Source organism: Hemicordylus capensis, chromosome 1 (assembly GCF_027244095.1).
Source record: "Hemicordylus capensis ecotype Gifberg chromosome 1, rHemCap1.1.pri, whole genome shotgun sequence".
In the NCBI taxonomy this organism is placed as follows: domain Eukaryota; kingdom Metazoa; phylum Chordata; class Lepidosauria; order Squamata; family Cordylidae; genus Hemicordylus; species Hemicordylus capensis.
The window spans coordinates 437,096,768-437,116,884 of record NC_069657.1 but is presented as its reverse complement, the minus strand read 5'-3'; the positions used below and the strand labels follow the sequence as shown (position 1 = coordinate 437,116,884).

At 44.0% G+C, this 20,117-nt stretch overlaps 1 protein-coding gene across 1 annotated transcript in view; it reads right to left on the bottom strand.

The window, feature by feature from the left end:
* Positions 1-20,117, bottom strand: part of FOXN2 (forkhead box N2) — a 114,913-nt gene that overhangs the window by 8,292 nt on the left and 86,504 nt on the right. The window contains exon 8 of the transcript XR_008305827.1: positions 7,031-7,125. The gene's annotated coding sequence lies outside the window, so the exon portion shown is untranslated. The remainder of the gene's footprint in view (positions 1-7,030; positions 7,126-20,117) is intronic.

Here is a 20,117-nt window from a genome sequence, read left to right as displayed (position 1 = left end):
TTTTTAAGATGTGGTGACCAGAATTGTACACAGTACTCCAAGTGTGGTCGCACCGTAGTTTTGTATAAGGGCATTATAATGTTAGCCGTTTTATTTTCAATCCCCTTTCTAATGATCCCTAGCAAGGAATTTGCCTTTTTCACAGCTGCTGCACATTGAGTCGACACTTTCAACGAGCTGTCCACCACAGCCCCAAGATCCCTCTCCTGGTCCATCACCGACAGCTGGGATCCCATCAGCATATACTTGAAGCTGGGGTTTTTCGTCCCAATGTGCATCACTTTACACTTGCCAACACTGAACCGCATTTGCCATTTTGTCGCCCACTTCCCCAGTTTGGAGAGATTCTTTTGGAGCTGCTCACAATCCGTTTTGGATTTCACTACCCGGAAGAGTTTGGTATCATCTGCAAATTTGGCCACATCGCTGCTTACCCCTGCTTCTAGATCATTTATGAATACATTAAAAAGCACCGGACCCTAACCCTAACCCTCTGTTTCCTGTCTTTCAACCAGTTAGCAATCCACACATGTACTTGTCCCTTTATCCCATGATAGCTAGGTTTCCTCAGGAGCCTTTGATGAGGAACTTTGTCAAAAGCTTTTTGGAAGTCCAGGTAGACTATGTCAACTGGATCACCTTGATCCACACACTCGTTGACACTCTCAAAGAAGTCCAAAAGGTTGGTGAGGCAAGATTTACCTTTGCAGAAGCCATGCTGTCTCACTCCCAGCAGGGCCTGTTCTTCTAGGTGCTTTACAATTTTATTCTTGAGGATGCTTTCCATCAATTTGCCTGAAACGGACATTAGGCTAACTGGCCTGTAATTTCCCGGATCGCCCCTGGATCCATTTTTGAAAATCTGTGTTACATTTGCTACTCTCCAGTCCTCTGGTACAGAGCCCGATTTCAGGAATAAGTTAAATATTTTAGCAAGGAGGTCGGCAATTTCACATTTGAGTGCTTTGAGGACTCTTGGATGGATGCCATCCGGCCCTGGTGATTTGTTAGCTTTCAGTTTTTCCAGACAGTTTAGAACATCATCCCTTGTCACTTCTATCTGCCTCAGCTCTCTAGCCTCCATCCCTAAAAAGCCTGGTTCAGGAACAGGTATATGCTCAGTATCCTCTGCCGTGAAGACAGATGCAAAGAACTCATTCAGCTTCTCTGCAACCTCCATATCCTCCTTAATAATCCCTTTCACTCCCTCATTGTCTAGTGGTCCAACCACCTCCCTGGCAGGTTTCCTGCTTCTGATGTACTTAAAGAAGTTTTTGTTATTCCCCTTGAGACTTCTGGCTAAATGTTCCTCAAACTCTCTTTTTGCCTCCCTTATTGTCACCTTGCATTGCTTTTGCCAGAGTTTGTGTTTCTTTCTGTTCTTTTCGTTTGGACAGACCTTCCAATTTCGGAAGGAAGTCTTCTTCCCTTTTATGGCTTCCTTGACGGTACCCGTTAGCCATGCTGGCATCCTCCTGGACTTAGTGGTACCTTCCTCCTTTTGGGTATACAGTCTAACTGGGCTTCTAGTATTGTGGTTTTGAGTAAACTCCATGCACTCTGGAGCGAAGTGACTCTCCTGAGTTTCCCCCTCAGCTTTCTTTTCACCATACTCCTCATTTTGGAGAAGTTTCCTCTTCTGAAATTCAAGGTTTCTGTGTTAGATATCCTTGGTGATTCCCTCCACACATGTATGCTGATGGCGCTGTGGTCACTGTTCCCTCAAGGGTCGATGACACTGACATCATGCACCAAGCCTTCTCTCTGGTTGGTTCCATGACCAACTGTTCTAGGGCACAGTCATTTAGCGCATCTAGAAATTTGACCTCTTTGTCCTGACTTGAATGTGAATTTACACAGTCTATGTGTGGGTAATTGAAATAACCCATAATTACAGCCCTGCCTCTCCTTGACGCCTCCCTGATTTCCTCCTGCAACTCCCAGTCACTGTCGGCATTTTGATCCGGAGGGCGATAGCACGTCCCCAGTAGCATGTTCCCTTTCCAGCCTTGTATAGTCACCCACAGGGTTTCTGTGGAGGTCTCCAGTCCACCTAGGTTTTCTAGCTTGTTAGATTCTATGGGCGTAACTACCATTAGGCAAGAGGAGGCAGCTGCCTGGGGGCCCCCACGCCTCGAGGGGGCCCCCAAAGGCAAGTCAAATGTGAAGTGAGTGTGTGAGTATCAGCGAGGGGCCCATTTTAAAATTTTGTCTCTGGGCCCACTCCAGCTTCGTTACGCCCCTGATTCTATCCATTCTTTAACATACAGTGCTACCCCTCCTCCAAGGCACCCCTCCCTGTCCTTTCTATAGAGTTTATACCCAGGGATAACAATGTCCCACCGGTTCTCACTGTTCCACCATGTTTCTGTTATGCCCACTATGTCTATTTCTGCGTTAGCAACCAAGCACTCCAGCTCACCCATCTTGGTTCGGAGGCTTCTGGCATTGGCATATAAGCATCTATATGCTGAATCTCTCCCCTGATGTATGCTATTCTTTTGACTCTTTGACCTACTGGCACAGGCTCCCGTCTGCTCTTTATGCGGTTCTGCTCTGTCCCCTTCTGTTTTATTTGAATTCTTTGCAGCCTCACACTTTAAAGGATGGCTTTTGCCAAACGGGATACTGCCCAGCTCCCATTGGCTGTTCCCCAGGTGTCATTTTAAAAGCTGCTCTGCGACCTTTTTGATTTGAAGCGCCAGCAGTATGGTGCCATCTTGGTTCAAGTGCAGCCCGTCCCTTTTGTACAGGCCTTGCTTGCCCCAAAATGTGTCCCAGTGCCTAACAAATCTAAACCCCTCCTCCCGGCACCAACGTCTCATCCACGCATTGAAACCCCTCAGCTCTGCCTGTCTCACTGTACTTGCGTGTGGAACAGGTAGCATTTCTGAGAATGCTACCTTGGGGGTCCTGGACTTCAAAATGCTACCTATCAGCCTAAATTTGGCTTCCAGGACCTCCTGACTGCATTTCCCCACATCGTTGGTGCCGACGTGCACCACAACAGCTGTCTCCTCCCCAGCACTGCCTAGGAGCCTGTCTAGACGCTGCGTAATGTCCGCAACCTTCACACCAGGCAGGCAAGTCACCATGAAGTCAACACGCAGGTCACACACCCATCTCTCTATTCCTCTAATGATCGAATCACCCACTACAAGGAGGCCCCCACCCCCCAGAGGAGTATCCCCTGTGCGAGAGGATATGCACTCATCATCCACGGAAGGGGTCCCTTCTAAAGGAGCATTTCCCTCTTCCTCAGACTGGTGTTCTCCTTGCCCAAGACCTTCATTCTCCCTGACAGCAGAGGAGCTACCAGCCCTGGAGTGGGATGCCTCTATCACATCCCTGAAGGTCTCATCCACATGCCTCTCTGTCTCTCTGAGCTTCTCCAGATCTGCCACCTTGGTCTCGAGGGAACAGATTTGTTCCCTGAGAGCCAGGAGCTCCTTGCACCGAGTACACACCCATGACTTCTGCCCATGGGGCAAATAGTCATACATGTGGCACTTTGTGCAATACACTGGGAAGTGCCCCTTCCCCTGCTGACCTTCTATCTTCATACTGTTTTTGTTGGCTGTTTACAGTATTTAGGGAGCTTATTGTCAGTTTATTAGATAGTTTATTAGGATAGGTCTCAGCTGTAATGGTCAACTATTTAACTGTCCAAACAGCCTTTCCCAAGAATATGAGGGATACGAGGGAGGGATATGTACTTACGTTCTCTTCTCCACCAGGCTCCTTGTGATCGCAGGGGTTTGTTCCAGGCTCCCCCGCACACTTCCCGCTAAACTCCTGCAAAACTCCTACGTCCTGTTTGCTATCCCTGTTCGCTAGCCTCTCGGGCCTTCACCACATATGTAGAGTAGCCTTCCAACTGTCACACAGGATGTGAGTCAAAGGAAAGGAATGTGGGGCCTCTCCCAGCCCTAGCTGACTCCACCTCCTCCAGGCAGCCACTAAGTAAACACTGGAGTTAGGTAAGAACTCCTAGCCCTGTGATATCTTAACCCTAACAAGTAACCCTAACAAGTAACACACACAGAGAGAGATAGAGAGACTAAGACCTACCCCTTAAAGAGAAACAGCCCCTGCAAAACTCCTCTCTTCCTGTTAGTTTGTTTGAAGGGGAAAAGGCTAGATGTTTAGAAAGGCTTGCTCACCTTCTCAGATGTGTCTGCTCTTCTCAAAGATAGTAATCTGAAGTTTCTGGATAGTCTTTAAAGGCAGGCCCATGTATGCCATATTTTAAAAGTGTAATCTGGAGAGTCCCAGAACATACTAGTAATTGTGGCCAGTTACCTCAGTCACAAGTCTCACTACAAGGTAACATAGGAACAGAGGAAGCTGCCATCTACTGAGCCAGACCATTGGTCGTAGGAACATGATAGGAAGCTGCCATCTACTGAGTCAGACCATTGGTCTATCTAGCTCAGTATTGTCTTCACAGACTGGCAGCAGCTTCTCCAAGGTTACAGGCAGGAATCTCTCTCAGCCCTATCTTGGAGAAGCCAGGGAGGGAACTTGGAACTTTCTGCTCTTCCCAGAGCAGCTCCATCCCCTGAGGAGAATATCTTACAGTGCTCACACTTCTAGTCTCCCTTTCATATGCAACCAGGGCGGACCCTGCTTAGCTAAGGGCGGACCCTGCTTAGCTCCCTTTCATTCTTGCTACCACGAGGCCAGCTCTCCAGGTAGATAAAAGTGACCCACACATACATATTGTGATGCCCCCTTCACAATATGTGTGTGTGGGTCATCTTTATCGACCCCCGGGTCGTGAAACCTAACACTGGATGATAGCCCTAAACTTCCTGGGCTCTTGCTACAGCTCTAAACACACTTAAAGGCTATTCTCATGAGCAGCCAAACCCAGGCTAGGACAGCCCAGCCCGGATTTGGCTGCCTGAGTGCACCGCTGGGATCAAGCCCAATCAGGAGTTGCCCGCATGGGTAGCCTGACTTTTGTACCAGGGCTTTAACTTGGGTTAGACGGGACAATTGTTAGAGGGTGCAAGGGCGCCCTCTAACCCAGTGCAGCCCAAGCATACACAGAGTTGGGTCCCTAGAATGCCGGATCCTGGGGGAATGCTCCAAGGCACCAAACTCATCATTCAGTGCCTTGTGGGATTCCTGGATGCTGGGGAAATGGGTCAGAAATGGGAAATGCACAGAGCAGCACAGATCGTTTGGGTTCATGGCGGTGTGCTGAAGATTTGTCGGGAGATCGTCTGCTTTCCCACCCACCCCACGCCTCTTAGGATCGTGAGAACAGCCTTTTATTATAAAGTCCCATTAAACTCAGTGGGATTTACTTACTTCTGAGGAAACACGCCTAGGATCATACAACATATAGAGACTGTGGGCCACCTCGTGCATTTCAGAATTCCTATAAGGAAGAGTGCTCAGCAAGGAGTTCCTATGCTACATGAATGTGTAGGCCAAAATGTAAGCTTATTCTACACTGACATAAATAGAGATATTCACATCTGAGGAAGCCATAATTGGCAGTGGCTTTACTGCACAGGTATGCTACAAAGAAAGCACCTATTTACACGACACACACTGCAATCTGTATATACACGGCCTGTGAATTTTTGCTTTCTAAATAGCGATTGTGTAGCATGTGACAGTTTGACAGACAAATACATTCACACTGGGGTGCTTTGGATTAATCTAGCACTTTATGGTTACACAACCAACATTTATGAATGCAAATTGAAATCCACACTTCACTCATAAGTATCCACTCAAAGGGGGGAAATCACCAATTTCTTGATCTTTAATTGCTGTGACTGGTAGTAGGGCAAGGTGATGAAAGGGAGTTAAGAGGTAACATGCATTAAATGCTTTTTTGACAGACATCCTTCCTTGTGTCCCATTGCAATCTCTAAGTTTGGCTGGTCTAGACTGCTCATATGCAGCACCGGGATCGAGGCAGATCCTGGCACTGCCACGTCACCTGACCTGCCTTTTGTACCCGGCCTTTTACCGAGTTTAAGGGTGTGAGTGAGCCCTTAACCCCGGTTTCAAGGTTGTGTGATTACTCTGTCTGCTTGCAGCTTCGGTAGACACAGAGACGGGTGCCAAGAGCCAGTGTGGTGTAGTGGTTAGAGTGCTGGACTAGGACCGGGGAGACCCGAGTTCAAATCCCCATTCAGCCATAAAACTAGCTGGGTGACTCTGGGCCAGTCACTTCTCTCTCAGCCTAACCTACTTCACAGGGTTGTTGTGAAAGAGAAACTCAAGTATGTAGTGCACCGCTCTGAGCTCCTTAGAGGAAGAGTGGGATATAAATGTAATAATAATAATAATAATGCACTGCATTGATTGCACGGTTCATTGTGGGCTACGTGGAGGCCGAGACGCATCATCCTGGCATCTGGAGATCTGCATGGATTGTATGGGTGCTTCCCACTACCATTCCAGGATTGTCTGGAGGGAAGGTAAGTTTAGCACAGCCTTTCCCTCCACCTGCCTGCCTGCCTGCCCTGCCCTGCCCTGCCCAGTCGTGTGCATAGGCTCTGTGTCTTGTAATGCCACTTCTGCACTCAGTCTGAACATCAAGTGTACATTCAGAGACATCCTCTACAGCTGTCTTAACGGAACTTCTGTCCTCTGGAATTTCTCCAAAGCTCAAGCCAAACACTTTTTGGAAGCCATGCAAAACCTCTTTAATTGGCCAGGCATTTGTTGGAGGTTGTACAGTAATTCTCTATGGGGTCTTGCCCTGAGCCTCTGAGACATAAAATATTGTCAGTGAAGTGCTGTCTATTGCATTCAGTCGTATTTTTAAGTTGTCAGTGTATTCTTTTAAGTTTCTGCTTTTGAACAATTGGTCCTTTTTTTCTTCATCCCTAGCAATGGGCTATAGCACTAGACTATGAATTGCAGCTTTCTTAGACTAATATTTTCCAAGATGTTTTCTTAGTTCTTTTCGGTTTATGTTGTAGGATGAAGATAGAGGTGAATAGATACAGACAGACACACACACACACACACACACACACACAGACAGACACACACTTACTTGACTTCAGCCTGTTTGACTATGCCTGGAGATCAGTTCTCAGCCTTTCCAGCTTCTTCATGGCTGACATTAGGAAAATCACTTTCTCCAGTCTCCTGTTGTGAAAAAGTGGAATTAATGTTGTGAAGATTAATGAAGTTGTGGATCACTTTACATGCAAAGATGTCAGTGCATTGGATGAAGTAGGCTTTTGCATACAAAACTCTCATGACACAATAAATGTGCTCATCTTTATGATGCCACCAGAGGTGCACCTGGGTAATAATATCTTATTTTTGCTGCTATTGTAAGTGATAATTCTCAAATGGAGATATTATTGTAATGAATTTTCTTCTTAATCACTGTGAATAAGCCTATCAACTGATTCTACCCTTTAAGCAATACCAGGTTGGGATCTAATGTTTGACAAATGATTGTGAATGATTCTTAGTTATCAGTAGATGTTTCTTTATGGGAGTCTCTGAGTTCAGTGATATCTCTGAAATAGTTGGAATAGGAATAGCCACCGCAGCTGGCAGAGGTACCCCCACCTGAACTAAAGGGAAGGGCTGATGTAAAGTATGTCTATGGAGAAACAGCAGTTTGAAGTTTAGAAAAGGGAGAGCTGAAAGCAGCTTGAACATAGGAACATAGGAAGCTGCCATATCCTGAGTCAGACCATTGGTCTATCTAGCTCAGTATTGTCTTCACAGACTGGCAGCGGCTTCTCCAAGGTTGCAGGCAGGAATCTCTCTCAGCCGTATCTTGGAGAAGCCAGGGAGAGAATTTGGAACTGAGATGCTCTTCCCAGAGCAGCTCCATTTCCTGAGGGGAATATCTTGCAGTGCTCACACATCAAGTCTCCCATTCATATGCAACCAAGGCAGACCCTGCTTAGCTATGGGGACAAGTCATGCTTGCTACCACAAGACCAGCTCTCCTCTCCTCAATGTCTCTCTTGGGATGGGATGCCAGGTGGTGGATCTACGGTGTAGTAGGGTGCACATGCTACCTGCTGCTAGCTATGAATCCTATTGAAACAGAACAGGCAAAAGACTGTATGATTAAGTGGATGCAAGATTTAAACAGGACAATTGATCTGCAACAATGGGACTATCAATGGAAGGTGAACATTAAATTTACAGCAAATAGCACCTTAAGGGGAAATTGATATAAAATGTATTTCCGCTGATATATTACTCCCATGATGATTGCAAAGATAGATAGTAATTACTCTGGAGATTATTGGAAGTGTAAGAACCACGTGGGGACATTCTATCATATGGGGTGGACATGTAACAAAGCACAATTCTGGGGGGAAATTCACTGTAAGATGCAAGAAATGTTAAACATAAATTTCCATTATTCTCCAGAGGTGTTTTTTGTGTGTTTTGTTTTGTTAAATATGACTAAATCCTATATTCCTACCAAGGATACAGAGCTGTCTTTGTACATGATTACTGCATAATCCGACTGTAGATGAGTGGCTATTACAGCTATGGGAATATGCCTTTATGGCTAAGGTTACTGCTTATTTATGGAATACTTCAGATGAAACACTTGTTTCAATTTGGGAACCTTTCATAATTTACTATTTAGCACAGGGTCAACACCCACATCCAAGACTTGGTTTTTCTTTCTAGAATAGACGGCTAATTAAAGTATTATTTCTGATTTTTTGCAGTACTTGGCAAGGGTGTTTGTTTGTTTGCTTGTTTGCTTGTTTGTTTGTAGGGTTGATAATGGAGGATTGTTGAATTCCCGATTGATGTATGTAATTAAGATATGTTCAAGAGATGTTAACTGCAAAGTTACTTTTATCTTTCTTCTTTTTATGTTCCTTTCATATTTCTGCTATCTTGTTGGAAAAATAATGAAAAGATATTTGAGAGAGAGAGAGAGAGAGAGATTAGGCTATTTCACATGATTATTTGGGTAGGACAAGCGTCCTACTAAAGTTTGGGAGCTCCGCATGCTCCCATTTGGTGATCATGTGTTCATAAAGCTTTTGCAAGGTAGGAGACAGGGGAAGTGATAGTCTGTGTGGCTTGTGCTGTGTAGGAGGGCTCCATCCCACTCAGCAGCTGCACCCAGCTGTTTAATGAGGTACGAGGAAAAGCCCTCCTACCAGGGGCAAAGCTGTGGAGCCACTGCGTGATGCCCCTTCTCCCCTGCCACTGCTGCGGACACCCAGCAGGACCCCTTCCCCTGCAACCTCTCTGATGCAGCAGCCCAAGGTAGGCTGCCCTTCCCGCCCTGCTCAATAGGCCTGCAGCGGCCAGATGAGTGATGGGGGCAAGGCAGCCTACCCTGGGTTGTTCTGTCAGGGAGGCCGCTGCCGCTGCAGCCGCTGCATGCATATGGAGTGAAGATAGATGGGGCAGGGGTGATGGGTGGCACCACATATTGGGCAGGGGCCCCAAACACGGGCCACCTATGCCCTCCCTATGCCACTGCCTCCTATCCAGGACCAGCCTCAGAGACAATCACTTCCACCCATCCCACCTTGCAAAACAGGAGTACACACAGCTCCCGAACTTAAATAGGTGGCTTGTCCTACCCAATTCATAAGAACCAGTGTTCTCACCAGCATTATGTTGTACTTGCATTCAGTATACACATAAGGCTTGTTCACGCGACCATCTGGGGTTGGGTAGAAGGGCAGGATTGCTTCTCATGACTACCAGGCAACCAGAACCTCTGTTTGGGTTTGCAAACCCAGCACCCATAGGACCAAGGCTCTAGTGGCAGACTTCACTGAAATCAGGAGCTGCAAGACCCACCCCGTTCTGGATGGTCCTCCAGCTTCCCAGCATGAACTACTGCACCACCAGAAGCCTGTAAAAACCTTATGATGGCAGTAGCTACTCCCTGCCAACCACTCTAGTCATGGAACTCTATGGTAGTGCAGGGGCAGGTAGGTGGCACGGTGTTTGACCGAGGGGAAAGGCTGTATGCACCTACACAACTGGGGGAGAAAGGTAGGTCCTCCTACATTGGTTAATAGCGAAGTAGGGACTCTGGGTTACCCAGGTGTGGAAAAGCTGGGTTGGAAGGATGCACGCGGCTCCACATGAGCCTCAATAGCTGGGTTTACTGCCTCCTATGTACCTGTGTTCATTTTGAAAGTGGACCTGGATACAGGTTTCCTGAAATGCGGGATACATTTAGGAAATGTACTGCTGCACCTGCATTCAGTATAAAGTGAATAACTGCACTTGTGTACAGATCCGTATCTGGGTACGAACACACCACAGGACTCCAGTCACCTCTCCACCAGAGGAAGCCAAGCTCAGGAAGTGCTGCTCCCAAAGCCGCTCACCGGTTGGAGGAGCACGTAACATAATATTTGCCTTTTTGCTTATAAACTACTAAATGTACCCAAACAGCCTCTGGTATTTTGGCCTGTTTTCAGCTGATCTAAAAACAACATCCGTTTCACATTTTTGACTGCCTTTGGAATTTTTGGAAGGACTTCCTAGATAGCAAATTGCACACTACTTGGCACTAGCTGCTGTTGCTTGATGATAGCAGTATGTTGTGGTATCATAAGAACATAAGAACAGCCTTGCTGGATCAGGCCCAAGGAAGCCCATCTAGTCCAGCATCCTGTTTCACACAGTGGCCCACCAGATGCTGCTGGAAGCTACAGGCAGTCATTGAGGGCATGAAAGTGAACCTGGATACAGCTTTCCTGAAATGCAGGATACATTTAGCCTCCTGCTGTTACTCCCCTGCAACTGGTACTCAGAGGCATCCTGCCTTTGAGGCTGGAGGTGGCCTATAGCCCTCCAACTAGTAGCTGATGATAGACCTCTCCTCCATGAAGTTATCCAAGCACCTCTTAAAGCCTTCCAGGTTGTTGACTGTCACCACATCTTATGGCAGAGAATTCCACAAGTTGTTTATGTGTTGTGTGAAAAAGTACCTCCGTTTGCTGGTCCTAAATTTCCTGGCAAAAATTTTTATAGGATGACCCATGAAACCAATCAATTATAATATTACTCTTTTGAAGACGTGTGTGTGTGTTTAAAGGAAATTAATTTTTTAAAACATTTATATCCCGTTTTTTTCTCCAAGGAACTCAGAGCAGTGTACATGGTTATGTTTATCCTCACAACAACTCTGTGAGGTCAGTTAGGCTGAGAGATACATGACTGGCCCAGAGTCACACAGTGCGTTTCGTGGTTGAATGGGGATTCCAACTTGAGAATTCCTGGTCCTAGGCCAACACTCTAACCACTACGCTATGCTGGCTCTACATTAACACATCATCATCAGTGTGCTATGCTTCACTGTTTGAACCAACATTCTTATATAGTAAGGTCCCTGTCTTCTCAAACTACAAGTGAAACTCGGAAAATTAGAATATCGTGCAAAAGTCCATTAATTTCAGTAATGCAAATTAAAAGGTGAAACTGATATATGAGACAGACGCATTACATGCAAAGCGAGATAAGTCAAGCCTTAATCTGTTATAATTGTGATGATCATGGCGTACAGCTCATGAAAACCCCAAATCCACAATCTCAGAAAATTAGAATATTACATGGAACCAATAAGACAAGGATTGCAGAATAGAACAATATCAGACCTCTGAAAAGTATAAGTGTGCATATGTATTCAGTACTTGGTTTGGGCCCCTTTTGCAGCAATTACTGCCTCAATGCGGCGTGGCATGGATGCTATCAGCCTGTGGCACTGATGAGGTATTATGGAAGACCAGGATGCTTCATTAGCAGCCTTCAGCAATTCTGCATTGTTTGGTCTCATGTCTCTCATCCTTCTCTTGGCAATGCCCCATAGATTCTCTATGGGGTTCAGGTCAGGCGAGTTTGCTGGCCAGTCAAGCACAGTACACTGTATACTTTTCGGAGGTCTGATATTCTATTCTTCAATCCTTGTCTTCTTGGTTCCATGTAATATTCTAATTTTCTGAGATTGTGGATTTGGGGTTTTCATGAGCTGTACGCCATGATCATCACAATTATAACAAATTAAGGCTTGACTTATCTCGCTTTGCATGTAATGCGTCTGTCTCATATATCAGTTTCACCTTTTAATTTGCATTACTGAAATTAATGGACTTTTGCACGATATTCTAATTTTCCGAGTTTCACCTGTACATTGATAATGTGATCATATCACTAAAACTAAATGACAGGCTGATGATATTTTTGAGAAAACGAATAAAAGGGGGAATTTAAGCCTGCCCAGGGAGGCACAAGATAATCAAGGCTGGTTCCCTTCCCTTTTCTAGAGAAAGAGATTTGTCTCAGGGAGGGTAACCTACAGTCCAAATGATACAGGAAACCGGCCAAAAAAGAATTAGTTGTAAACAGTAAATCTGCACACCCACAAGCAATTAAAACACGGTGGAAAATATTATAAGGAGGGCAGCTGAGGTCTCTTGTCAGGATTATATAAGTAAGGCAAAAGAAAGAGCAAGAAATTTAGCAGAGATTAATGAATACAAATTCCCCTTAAAAAGATTGGAGGAGGAGTTAAATATGAGGCAGGATTGCCTGTTTTGAAGATTCCCTTTATTTCAGACAATTTTATTAGGCAGTTTCAGAGAAGTTTAATGAAACATGGAGTCAAGGCCAATGACAAACATCCAAGATCTTAAGTCAACAGCTGGTGAGATCAAGATTATATGATAGAAATTGTGAAACTACAGCCTGCCCAGTTTGTGAAGATAAGATACTTAGGAACATAGGAAGCTGCCATATACTGAGTCAGACCATTGGTCCATTTAGCTCAGTATTGTCTTCACTGACTGGCAGCGGCTTCTCCAAGGTGGCAGGCAGGAAGCTCTCTCAGTCCTATCTTGGAGATGCTGCCAGGGAGGGAACTTGGAAACTAGATGCTCTTCCCAGAGCAGCTCCATACCCTGAGGGGACTATCTTAAAGTGATGAATATTACGTAGGAAAAACTGGAAGACCCATATTGACTGGATTTAAAGAACACCTTGCAGATTTAAAATATATCAATAGGGAAAGACCTTGGTCAATACATATGAGAGACAAGCATAATGGAAAAACAATGCCACTTAAAATGTGCATTCTGGAGCTAGAATGCTGCACACTTAAAAGAAAAATCAGGGAAGTATTGCACATAGATACATTGAAACCGGAGGTTAATGGTAAGGAGGAACTGAGAGAAAAGTATATTGGCCATTAAAGGGTGTATTGCTGAACTAGCTTTCCGCCCTTCCCTTTCTCCTTGTCAGCACTGAGTTGGGCAAGTTCTGTTCTCTCCCTTCTCCCCGCCACCTCCCCTCTCCCACTATATATTAATTTTTCTCAGCTGCCATGCACTGAGTGCATGGCTCACCTTCAATGAGCTTTCCAGCATGACTCCAAGATCCCTCTTTTGGTCAGTCACTGACAGATCAGACCCCATCAGTGAATATGTGAAGTTGGGGTTCTTTGCCCCAATATGCATCATTTTACACTTGCTTACATTGAACCGCATCTGCCATTTTGTTGCCCACACACCCAATTTGGATAGATCCTTTTGGAGCTCCTCACAATCTGCTTTGGATTTCACCGCCCTAAATAGTTCAGTGTCATCTGCAAATTTGACCACTTTGCTGCTTACCATAATTTCTCAATCATTTATGAACAAGAGCACTGGTCCCAGTACAGGAGAGGAGAGCTGGTCTTGTGGTAGCAAGCATGACTTGTCCCCTTAGCTAAGCAAGGTCCACCCTGGTTGCATATGAATGGGAGACTAGAAGTGTGAGCAGTGTAAGATAGTCCCCGCAGGGGATGGAGCTGCTCTGGGAAGAGCAGAAAGTTCCAAGTTCCCTCCCTGGCATCTCCAAGATAGTGCTGAGAGAGATTCTTGCCTGCAACCTTGGAGATGCCGCTACCAGTCTGTGAAGACAATACTGAGCTAGATCGACCAATGGTCTGACTCAATATATGGCAGCTTCCTACATTCCTATGTACAGATCCTTGGGGCACCCCAATTCTTACTTCCCTCAATTATGAAAATTGTCCATTTATTTCTACTCTCTGTTTCCTGTCCTTCAACCAGTTACCATGTCAAAGATTGATGCATGCAATTTTGGGGACTATGGATGAAATCAATTACTTTCAGGATGAGCCCCTGGTGGCGCAGTGGTAAAACTGCCGCCCTGTAACCAGAAGGTTACAAGTTCAATCCTGACCAGGGGCTCAAGGTTGACTCAGCCTTCCATCCTTCCGAGGTCGGTAAAATGAGTACCCAGAATGTTGGGGGCAATATGCTAAATCATTGTAAACCGCTTAGAGAGCTTCGGCTATAGAGTGGTATATAAATGTAAGTGCTATTGCTATTGCTAAATCCTAGTGTATGGCAAAACCATTGAGGAGCATGATGCTAAACTGACAGAAGTCTTAAGAAAACTTAGCCAACATGGACTTACTATCTCTGCACAGAAATGTCAGTTTTGCGCACACACTTAGTGATGTACTTGGAACACATGTTACCTCAGCGTGGCATACATCCCAAAACAGACTTGGTGAAAGCTATTTAGGAAGCACCAGAGCTAAACAACAAGGATGCACTTCGCTCATTTTTAGGACTCTGTATTACTCTAAATTTGTTAGCCAATTTGCCTCCAAAGTTGCTTCATTGTGTCGTCATTTTAAAAAGAATGTGGCATTTAGCTAGGATGCATCCTGTAAGGCTACGGTTCAGACTATCAAATCAGTCATTGCTGAAAGCCCTGCTCTCACTTCTTTTGATACCAACAGGCACACTGTTGTAACCACTGATGTTCCTGAATATGGTTTGGGTGCTGCCTTGACCCAGCAAAAAGGGGACAGGGAAGTTACAGTTTCCTTTGCTTCCAGAGTACTTGCTACATCAGTTAAGATGTATTCTGTCATTGAAAAAGAGGCTCTAGTATGTTTCTGGATGGTGAGGCACTTCAGGACTTACTTGTGGGACAGTAAATTCACTTAACGGTGAGACCATAAATCTTATCTGCTTTACTTACTACTCGGGGATCAAGTCGAGCAACCCCAAGAAATGGGCCACCAGACTTATGGGTTTTGATTTCAAGATGGAATATCTCCCATGTCTTCGGAATGCAACTGCAGATTGTTTATCTTGACTTCCACTTCCAGGCCAAGAGAAAATCCCAAAAGATGAGGATGGAGTCGTAATTATACAAATAGCTTCATCTGCTCATGGAGTGATCCAAGTGCTAACTGAATTTAAACCTTACATAACTAATGGATGGCCACACAAAAACAAGGTACCTGAACATCTTCAATATACATGCACATTTTGTTTGTTTGTTTGTTTAAATTTTTATACCGCCCTTCCAAAAGGCTCAGGGCGGTTTACATTAAAACACCATTAAAATCAATTAAAACAGAAAATTATAGAACTGCATAAAATAATAAACAATTAAAACATCATAAAACACCAATTAAATAACCAAAACAATTTAAAAACAAGTTTTAAAAAGCTGAGAAAGCTTGGTTGAAGAGATGTGTTTTCAGAAGTTTCTTAAAAATTGCCAGAGATGGGGAGGCTCGTATCTTAGTAGGGAGCGCATTCCACAATCTTGGGGCAGCAGCTCAGAAGGCCCGTCTCTGTGTAGCCACCAAACAAGTTGGCGGCAACTGGAGATGGGCCTCCTCAAGTGACCTCAATGGGCAGTGGGGCACATAGCGAAGATGTTCTCTTAAATACCCAGGGCCTAAGCTGTTTAGGGCTTTGTAAGTTATAACTAGCACTTTGTATTTTGCCCAGAAATCTATTGGCAGCCAGTGTAGCTCCATCAACAGAGGAGTAATGTGGTCTCTCCGAGATGACTCAGAGACCAACCTGGCTGCTGCATTCTGAACCAACTGAAGTTTCGGGACTATGTACAAAGGCAGCCCCACGTAGAGCGCACTACAGAAGTCAAGTCTGGAGGTTACAAACAAATGTACCACTGTTTTGAGGTCATTGATCTCGAGAAACGGGCGCAGCTGGAGTATTAGCAAGAGCTGATAGAAAGCACTCCTGGCCACTGCCTCAACCTGAGAAACCAGGGAGAGGTGTGAATCCAGAAGTACTCCCAGACTGTGAACCTGTTCCTTTTGGGGAAGTGTGACCCCATCTAGAACAGGAAGATCAAAATCGTCTCTAGAGTTCTGACCCCACACAATAAGTACCTCTGTCTTACCTGGATTCAGTTTCAGTTTATTTAGTAGTGAGTGAGATGTCTCATCTTAATGAGCTGGTGCTGAGGACTGATCGTTTGGTGGTGTCAACCTCCTTATAAGCAAAAGTGATCAAATTTGTTCATGAAGGTCACCTGTCGTTTTTTTCCACACCCAGCTTTTAATTAGCATCACCTCTGGAATGGAAGTGTGCATTTACATATCGGCCAGATTTACCCCAAAGTCCCTACGAGCTAACAGGGAACACTTCACACACAATTTGGGTTTTTCATTGTGCATTTGATTGTAGCCCAATTTATAGCCGGGATTTTTAAAATCCACTTTTTGCATTGGTCTTTTGGGGGCAACTTCAAATTTGCAGTAAAGCCTCACAGTAAACTCACTCTAAAGCCTGCTGTCTGAAAATGCCTCTGGGTATGAGCTTGATTAAAAGGTGAATCAGAGAAAGTTTTTGGTGGCCAGGTATGGACAAACACATTGAAGATGTGATCAGGCACAGTGTGGCTTGTGCTGCATCTGACAAGTAACCTATGACTTTTGTCAGCTCCTTGACTCCAGTAGAATATCTCAGTGGTTCCTGGGGAAAACTTGCTCTGTATCTAATGGGGCCTTTTGATAACCAACCCACAAACCAAAGATTTGTTATAGTAATGTTAGTTATAGTGAAGTTGGATTACTATTCCAGGTGGCCAGAAGTTTCATTTGCTGACAACATTACTACAAATAAGGTGATCCAACTCATGGCTGCAGTTTTTGCAAGAGAAGGTCTTCCTAAAGGTCTAGTGACTGACAATGGGACCCAGGTTGCCTCATATGAAATGGAGTAATATTTGCATACCCATGGATTAAAACACAACACTATTTCCTTGTACCATCCTTGAGTGAATGGCTTAGTGGAAAGAATGAACAGATTAGTGAAAGAAAGTTTACCACTGCCCACTATGCAACAACAATCCTGGAAAGAGGCAATCCGTGAAACTCTAATTGCTTATCTAACTACTCCTCATACCACTACAGGAAAATCACCTTTTGAACTGCTAAGAGGATGCAAAGCTACCACCAAAGTTACACAATGGTAACAACCGATAGGGCTTTCCATGCCATCTCACCCTGAGGATTCAGAGACTTGTGATTGGATAAGGCAGAAGCAACAAAAATACAAATTGCAAGTGGAACTGACATAAAACAGTGAACATTTCAGGTGGGGGACTCTGTTCGAGTATGGCTGCCTTATGAAGTTAGAAAGGGGTGTTCCTGGTGATATTCTGGACCAAAACAGATTTTCAAAATCTGAGAAGATTCTGTCATATTGGATGACGGAAAGAAACGGAATAGTTTGAGACTTTCCAGCATGCATACTATGAGAAAAGAGGGAAAGGAGTTTGGTTTCGAGAGAGGAACTGGAGAGGACTTTGATCTTGCCTACAGTGTTGATGTCACAGAGGAGGCTGATGAAAGTGTTGGACAATCCTCTTTGCCAGAAATAACATCACTAACAGCAACTGTGCCAGAGAACCCAAGAATTAGGAGCCGTGTGCATGACAGAAGACCACCTAAAAGACTTTGTCACTGATTTTCAAATCAATTCAATTCTGGTTGTTATAAAGGGGGTGGGATGTGTTGTATTCTATCCATTATCTTTTATGTTATTATTTATTTAAAATATTTATGCCCTGCTCCTCCAGTACACTACCGCTCGGGTCGGCTCACAACAATAAAACAGATACAATATACAACAGAAGTAATACAATTAACCAAATTAAGTAAACAGGTTAAAAGTCAGGTTAAAAACAATTAGTACTAAGTTTCGAATTAGAAGTTATTTTAAAATGTTTTGTTGTTTAGAAGTTTGTTCCAGTGGGGATCGTGTAGCAAGTGTGGGAGGTGGAGTCAAAAAGGAAAAGGGAGGGAAAGAAGGAGGAGAAAATTGAGTTATTTCTGAATAAATTGTTAGTTAAATCTATATAAGATCACCTTGTGTTTGTGATAAAACACCTACCCAGCTTCCATATGATCACTCTCCCCTCCCCACCCACTTGCTCTTGGAGTTCACATGACCATGGATCACAAGCACACACAGCTCTCCTACCCTGACTAGTGGCTCCTCAGGCTCCGACCCTGTTTCCGGTCATGTAAACATACACAGGAACATAGGAAGCTGCCATATACTGAGACAGACCTTTGGTCCATCTAGCTCAGTATTTTCTTCACAGACTGGCAGTGGCTTCTCCAAGGTTACAGGCCAGAATCTTTCTCTCAGCCCTGTCTTGGAGAAGCCAGGGAGGGAACTTGGCACCTTCTGCTCTTCCCAGAACAGCTCTATCCCCTAAGGGGAATATCTTATAGTGCTCACACATCAAGTCTCCCATTCACATGCAACCAGGGCAGAACATGTTGAGAATTTGCTGGTGTAGAGGAAAAGGCTTAAAACTTTGACAAATATTCCAAATCTTTCATTGTGATTTCTTACAAAAGTTTATGATAATTTAAATCACTAATTTTCACACCAAACCTTACATCCCTCTCTATAAATAATCCAATTTGCTCTTTACCTTAAATACACTAGGGGGAGCTTTTTATCTGCATTTGGAATGTCATTTCTGGTTTTCTGAAGAGAAGATAAAATATTTTTATTTTCCCCAATATCCTGAGGAAATATGAAACTCTAAAATGACAAAACAGAAGCTGTTTTCCTTAGAATGTGTTTCTTCTTTGTCTCTTCCCTTTCTTTTTTCCTAGGTAAGTTGTATTTTATGATGTTAAAAGTTATGCTTAACGTATCCCCCCCCACCTTTTCTTATATTTTTCAGTTATATTCACATATATAATTGCTATCCTTGATTATGTTATATGCACTGTTGCAATCCTATTGAAATAAAGAGGGGGAAATTTAAAAGAAAAGAAAAAAAGGCAGTACTTAATCAAGAAACCACCTTCAGCTGGATTAGAGCTAAAATTAAAAACAGATATCAGAGCATAATTAATACATCATAATTAATACATTTTCCTCTGATTCATCCCGCCAAAACATAAGGCTGCCATATTTAAGAAACGAACTGTTGGTGAATTCTACCGTTCTAGCCATGTTTAACATTGATTATTTTGTTTGTTAACATTGTTTGCCAAACTTTCCTTGCCCATTTTCTTACAACAGAAACAAGTGTATTTTTCCAATATTTTGCCAGTAAGACACAGCCAGCAAGCAAATGCTTCCTTACCTTTTCTCCAAGTCTTCTCATCACATTAGTTTTTAAATAGCCCAACTGAATTACTAATTGAGTGGAAGAGAAAATATACATCGGTGGAGGCTGCATTAGCTTAAATCCCGTGGACATTAAGATAAATGTAGAGAAATTCTTGAAAAGTTCATTTTGCTGCCATGTAATTCCCAGACTTGAAATAAAATAATTGTTTTGATTCTCACTCAGCACTTTCTGAAGCAGTGGAAGTTTCTGGGATAGCTCTACTAGGCTTACTTTGGATGAAAGAACACTGGAGATGTATGATGTCTTTGTAGTGTTTACTTTATTCACAAATATTTAAGCAGAGCATAGTGGAGAAGAGTCTCAGAAGATTATCTTAATGCATTGGCAGGTTCATATGCACCCAAGTCATTCTGGGCTTTAATGGTAAACACTGACATGGACTGTGCTTAGGAATGGCCCAGCAGTTAGAAAAACTGTTGAAGCTTTACCGTTTTAATTAATTAATTGGTCAGTCAGTTAAATTAATTTTTAATTAATTTTAATTAATTAATTGGCATTGGTCGCCCAGTTGGAGGACCTTTGTTGTAACCTTGATGTGGGAAGTGCACCTCTCTTGGTTCTTCTTGATCTCTCAGCAGCTTTCGATACCATAGACCATGCTATTCTTCTAGAACGCCTAAGTGGGCTGGGCCTTGGGGGCAGTGTTCTTCAGTGGTTCCGGTCCTATCTCA